Source organism: Octopus bimaculoides, chromosome 3 (genome assembly GCF_001194135.2).
Source record: "Octopus bimaculoides isolate UCB-OBI-ISO-001 chromosome 3, ASM119413v2, whole genome shotgun sequence".
Lineage (NCBI taxonomy): Eukaryota > Metazoa > Mollusca > Cephalopoda > Octopoda > Octopodidae > Octopus > Octopus bimaculoides.
Genome location: NC_068983.1, coordinates 142,467,434 through 142,474,375, shown reverse-complemented (window position 1 = coordinate 142,474,375; position 6,942 = coordinate 142,467,434). Strand labels below are relative to the sequence as shown.

The window sequence follows — 6,942 nt, the reverse complement described above, 5'->3', positions numbered from 1 at the left end:
TATATATATATATATATATATATATGATAACATAAATAATATATAATTATATGCATATATCCATACATATATGTACATATCGACATCTAAATGTATACATACAAGCATATATGGGTACAGGACATCACAAAAGACGTTAAACACAATGGGAAACGAAAGCATAAAGACGAAGACAGAAAACGAACTTTTTTTGAACAACGAAAAACACTAACAGAGAAACGAGACATGCAACATAAAGAATATTACCCTTCTTCAGTTGTCCCTGCTCCATCTACTCCACGTTTCGAAGGCAAGGACAATACGCGACTTCGTTGGAGCAGTCCTTCCCGCAAGCAAATTAATAAAAATTTGGAAACTCTTGTGGAGGGTGAAAGTGCAAACAAGAACAGGAGAGTGAGAACAAGACAGTAAAAACAAGTCAAAACAGTGAAAACAAACGGTAAGGGCGGTTAGGCCAAGACGATAGAAAAATTATTTTGAACGCTAGTTAGAGAGTGAAAAAATTTGCGTCTTCTCTATAGGAAGGCAGGAAATAGAAAGAAAGAATCCCTTTCGTCACGTATCAGCGACGAGAGGGTCAATGAGGAGGAGTGAGAGAGGGAACGGTGAAAGGAAGAGAAGAATCGGGGAGGATTGGGGGGAGAAAAAATGTATATATCAGTCGGGTTATAATTATTAGAAAGGAAGCGAATATTAAGAACCTATTTTGTTCAACTAATGTATCCATTGCATTTATTTTCAGTAATTGTTGTTTAACCCTAAAGAAGCCTTGGTGTGAATAGTGAATTAGTGATAGTTTCCAAGATGTAATCGTCCCATGTAGATTTAATGTACAATTTATGAAACACTACTTTAAATTACTTCTCTTCTTGTGATTTGTTGGAGATTTTGTTGTTATTTCTAGCAAGGCATGCCTTTATGTAGAACCTTTTCCCCTCTCTTTGGCTGTTCTCTGCTCCGTTCTTTAAGATACATGTTTGCTGTTTTACCATCAAGTCCTGATAAATTTGGGTAAATCTCATTACTGGTAACGTTAAACGCATTATTTATTTTATGTGTCAGCAATATTCTAAACAGGGACGATCCTGAGCCTAGTTTTCAGTTTAATTACTTTGATACTCTGATAAGGACCGCCTTTGACATTTCAGAATGTGATACGCAAATATGACAGCTTAGTTTCGTTGACATTCACTTATGTGATGTAGATCACCTACCTTGCGGGCTTGATCAGGCTGAATTCGGAATTCAATCATGCTCCCATCAACTCTTGATCACGTTGAAATTCTAATGATCCCCACGACACGATTTCAAGTTAATCTGATTGTCAAACATTTGCTCACTCGACCATCCTTATCTCATAGTTCTTATTTGTACGACTGAGATATTCTTTCGACTTTTATATGCAAACTGTGAGACGACTGTAGGAAGATGAAGAGATCTGCTCCCCCTCCTGCTCACTGCCCAATGATTTTGATTCGAGGTCGAGTATATTTTACTTGTCATTTCACTAAAGCCACGTGGTTGTGAAGCGAGCTTCTTAATCATACGGCTATGGCTACGGCTCTATGTGCAAGATAATCATAAACATCAATATTAAACTGCAATAAGGTGACGAGCAGGCAGAGTCATTAGCACGCCTGGCAAAATGCTTAGCGGTATTTCATCCGTCTTTTACTTTCTGAGATCAAATTCCGCCGAGGTTGATTTTGCCTTTCATCCTTTCGGGGTCGATGAAATAAATATCAGTTAAGCATTGTGGTCAATGTAATCGACTTACCTCCTCCCCCGAAATCGCTGGCTTTGTTTCAAAATTTTAAACATTCACACCCTAACATCCACACCCACATGTATGTATGTATGTATGTACGTTTCTATTTCGAGGAGTTTGAGCTATCACATAGAAGCTCCTCGTTGTCTGGTAGAAAAATAATGGTTTTTGATTTAGACACAAAGCCAGTAATTATGAAGACAGGCAGTTAGATCCCTGCACTGAACTGGAACTTCATTTTATCGATTCCAAAAGGATGAGAGGCAGAGTTGACCTTGGCGAGATTTGAACCCAGAATGTTATAATGAGCCGGAAAAAATGCCGCACTGTATTTTTTCGACGCTCTATCGATTCGGTCAATCCACCACACTTATAACGAAAATTTTCATGAAAATATCTATAATTTATATAAAGCTATAACAAAATCTACATAAAAAAGAATGGTGTGTGTAAATAGCTTTTAATATCACTTTTTTCATTTCCATGTTCAGATCTCATCGGACTTAATACTTTATGAATTTCGATATAGTAAGTATTTGGTTACTTTACGGATATTGAATTAATTGATTACAACTATTTCATTGTGTGTTCAAGTAACCAACACTAAAACAAAAATACAACACTTGAGTTGTGGAATACCTTAGAACAAGAGCTAAAGCTCAAGAAGTAAGCTCAAGAGACTATGAGAGAGAATTGATCCATTTCCATGCATTTACGTCATTAGTGCTCTTCACAAAAACATTAACGTAACATTATTTTCCTTCCATTCCACATAGATGTATGATCTCGTAACTAAGTGAGAAATCAATTGTCGAGTTTCGCCAAAAATATGGTCACAGTCACACTCTAATAGCAAGAGACTAACAAATATATTGGTTTCTGCACATATTTGCATATGCTTTTGCGTACATAAATAATTGTGTTTACTTGTGTATCTCCACCTTATAGATCTGAGTATATGTACATCTATTAATGTGTATAAAAGATATATAAATATATATAGCTCCTAGATATATCTGTCTATCTATCTATCTATCTATCTATCTATCTATCTATCTATCTATCTATCTATCTATCTATCTATCTACCTATCTATCTCTCTCTCTATCTATCTATCTATCTATCTATCTATCTGTCTGTCTGTCTGTCTGTCTGTCTGTTTGAGTGTGTATGTGTGTGAGTTTACAATGCAGCTGCTTTTTGTGTATGTGTGCACGTGTATTTCTTGATAATCATGCATTTGTACATGCATGTGTCTGAGTATGTATGTATATGTTTCTATTTCTAAATGTTTTTCGAATACGTATTGCTACAGATATTTTCACAAAGTGTTTATCGCTGTACGCTTGTGAAATACTCTCTCTCTCTCTCTTTCTCTCTCTCTCACACACACGCACACGCACACACATTCATGCTAATATGTGTATGAGTGTACGTATGTGGATTACATTTATATAGGAATGTTGATGCAAACAGGTAAAATAGAACTCAAAATATGAGTATAAGTATATTTTTTATTAATGTTTAGCAGAAGTAACAGTGACTCATAGTCAAACTCTCGGACCTTCAGCCACTCTGTTACTTTTGCTAAATATTAATATGTATATATAAATTTTTCCGTCCGTATTTGTCACAATGATTATGTAATCAACATAAATGGCATAGATTGTGTAGCTATGTTTAGGAACGACTTTGTTTTCAACGTTAGCCATGGAAAATGGCGCAAATGTAGAGCCAGATGGGAAACCCACAATCACCTTGTCTTTCTAGGTATTACATTGTGAGTGAGAGAAAACGGAACCCCGCTTGTGCAGGTCAACAGAAACCTTTTAGTTATATTTCTTGGTAAAGTAGTTTTATTATACGAAAAATGTATTCGTTATTCAAGAATATATTTATAACTTCCGTTACTGAGATGTACTTCCATAGCAAGTGATCAGATCTGAGATCGTGTGCTAGAACGAAAACAATTGCAGCGTGGAAGGTGTTTATAAGCCATTTAAGAAACACACAAAAACCGTTAGATTCACTTCAACATTTAAATTTAATTTGTGTGTGTGTGTATACTCTTTTCCTCTTTTACTTGTTTCAGTCATTTGACTGCGGCCATGCTGGAGCACCGCCTTTAGTCGAGCAGATCGACCCTAGGACTTATTCTTTGTAAGCCTAGTACTTTATTCTATCGGTCCCTTTTGCCGAACCCCTAAGTTACGGGGATGTAAACACACCAGCATCGGTTGTCAAGCAATGTTGGGGGAACAAACAATTATTTGGCCATTAAAGCCTTACAAAGAGGGGACGAACAAAGACAGACCAACATAAAGGTAAGCAAGCTACTTACCACACAGCCACTCCTGCGCCTATACAGCCACTCCTGCGCCTATACAGCCACTCCTGCGCCTATACAGCCACTCCTATATATATATATAAATGTTTTTGTATATACAAATATGTGTGTACATATATGTGTGCGTGTGCGTGTGCGTGCGCGCGTGATAAATCATTTCATTGGTTCATTTCCTCGAAGTGGACAAAACTATAAATAATAGCATGTAATATATTAAGTTAAAAAACACCTTTGAATCAAAAAGGCCGAACGCACGCACGATACATACGCACACACACATACACACAACATACACACAACATACACACAACATACACACGATTGTCCTAAAGCAGATTGGGGGATTATTTTGATTTCTAATCTATTGTAAACAGTTCATTGTGTTTATATATCATTGTCTAGCCTCATGTCCTTAATTGACCAGATCCATGATTAAAGACACTCCGTCCGTGACTATCCCAATACGACGCTAGGCTGTGTCTTGAAGGTGATCTGGCTGCTAGAAACATCAGCCACAAGTCAAGTGACCACCTAAGGTACTTTGGGGAAATTTCACACCGCACCCTTGTTCACGGCAGTAGCTATCTATAATGAGAATGAAACTGTTATCTTTATTCATAGTTTTAACATGTGAGATTAATTAATATTTTTTTTTTTTATCTCTTATCTTAATGTATGTGTGTGTATGTGTATTTGTGTGTGTGTGTGTGTGTGTGAGTTCGTTTTTGCATGATAACAAAAAAAAAAACGTAGAAAATTATATATTTTCATTGGCACGTTGGCGTCTTCATGCATACAAATCATTCATTCATCTATTTCCCACTCTCCTCTTTCTTACCGACTTTCATTTTTTATTTATTTATTTGTTTTTGTTAGCTTATCTCGACACTTCTTTCATACTATCTCTGTCTATCTTAACTCGGAAGCTATTTAAACATGGGGAAAAACCCGACACAAACGGAAATAACTAAAATAAAGAAGCGGTATGGATTACACTAAGCACATTTAATGTGTTGTGATACAGAATAACGTATTCATAAAATGTTGTATAGATCGAAATTTGTACTCTAATCGGAGAAAGTAAACAAGCTCTAACGCTGGGATGTTAAACATACGACCCGCAAGGTTTCATTCGGCCCACGAGATGACTTTGACAAGTGTAAAAATTAGGAGTGGCTGTGTGGTAAGTAGCTTGCTTACCAACCACGTGGTTCCGGGTTCAGTTCCACTGCGTGGCACCTTGGACAAGTGTCTTCTACTATAGCCTCGGGCCGAACAAAGCCTTGTGAGTGGATTTGGTAGGCGGTAACTGAAGAAGCCTGCCGTATATATGTATATATATATATATATATATATATGTATGTATGTGTCTGTGTTTGTCCCACCACCGTCGTTTGACAACCGATGCTGGTGTGTTTACGTCCCCGTAACTTAGCGGTTCGGCAAAAAGAGACCGATAGAATAAGTACTAGGCTTACAAAGAGTAAGTCCTGGGGTTGATTTTCTCGACTTAAGGCGGTGCTCCAGCATGGCCGCAATCAAATGACTGAAACAAGTAAAAGAGTATTTACTTACTTATTATTGTGAATGTTGATTGTTTGAGTGTGACTGATGATAGTGTCAAGGATTCAATTTCTAATAGAAAAACTCCCTTAAATTATCTAAAGATTTTTTTTAGATATTGTGTTGAAATAAACATATCTTTTTGAAATTAATTCAGTGACTAACAAAGTGTTTTCTTTTATTAGATCAACATTTCACTCTGTTTTACCTTACCCAAAATGTCTTTGTCAAAAAGGAGAAAACTGGATACAGAGTGTAGATTATTTCAAGAAAATTGGTCCTTTTCCTATTTATTGATGGAGGTGAATGGGAAACCTGTGTACTTGGTGTTTTCGCTGCAGGTTTCAGTGCTCAAGGAATATAATATTCGGCGTCACTATGAGACTCATCATGCCGACAAATACAATAACTTGCAAGGACGAATGGGAAGAGAGAAAGTAAATAAATTGTTAGCGGATCTGAAGAAACAACAGTCTGCTTTAACCCAAAGCCGAGATATCAGTCAAGTAGCAGTAAAAGCTTGCTACCTTGTTGCTAGGGAAATAGCATTAGCATCAAAGCCATACTGTGAGGGTGACTTCGTGAAAATATGCATAATGAAGGCTTCAGAATCTCTATGCCCTGAGAAGCCAACATTAGCTGATGAGAGACTTTTGCCAACATTAGCCTGACGAGAAACACTGTGGCAGATAGGATTTCAGATCTTGCTGTAGATTTGGACAGGCAACTGAAGTACAAAGTCATGTCATTTATTGCATATTCAGTTGCAATTAATGAGAGCATGGATATTAAGGATGTTGCGCAACTGGACATATTCATTCGTTGTGTAAACGAGACTTTGACCGTCACCGAGGAGTTCTTGGAGTTGGTTCCTATGATGGACACCACAACAGCAAATGACATTTTCATCTCTCTCGTTGGAGAGCTGGAAGGGGTCAGAGTGGACTGGGCCCGTGTTATCAACGTGGCTACAAATGGCGCTCCATCAATGGTTGGAAAAAATCCAGATGCTGTGACGCAGTTCAGTGAGAAAGTACAGACTGTAAATGGCGGACGTGGTTTTTGGATATTTCACTGCATTTTGCACCAGGAGGCATTGTGTTGCAAATCATTCAGAATGGATCACGTCACGGAAGTGGTTGTCCGAACTGTTAATTTCATCCGAACGTATCCTTAGTGTCGGTACCTACGGAGAATCGGCTTCATCGGACCGTTGTTCCTTCCTTTTAGTCCATAGTACAGAGGTATGTGTGTGTGTGTGTAT

The 6,942-nt window shown here is 37.5% G+C and overlaps 1 long non-coding RNA gene across 1 annotated transcript in view; it reads right to left on the bottom strand.

The window, feature by feature from the left end:
• Window positions 1-4,177, bottom strand: part of LOC128247422 (uncharacterized) — a 16,207-nt gene extending 12,030 nt beyond the window's left edge. The window contains exon 1 of the long non-coding RNA XR_008263809.1: window positions 4,110-4,177. This is a non-coding gene — a long non-coding RNA (uncharacterized LOC128247422). The remainder of the gene's footprint in view (window positions 1-4,109) is intronic.
• Between the last annotated feature and the right edge of the window lie 2,765 nt (window positions 4,178-6,942).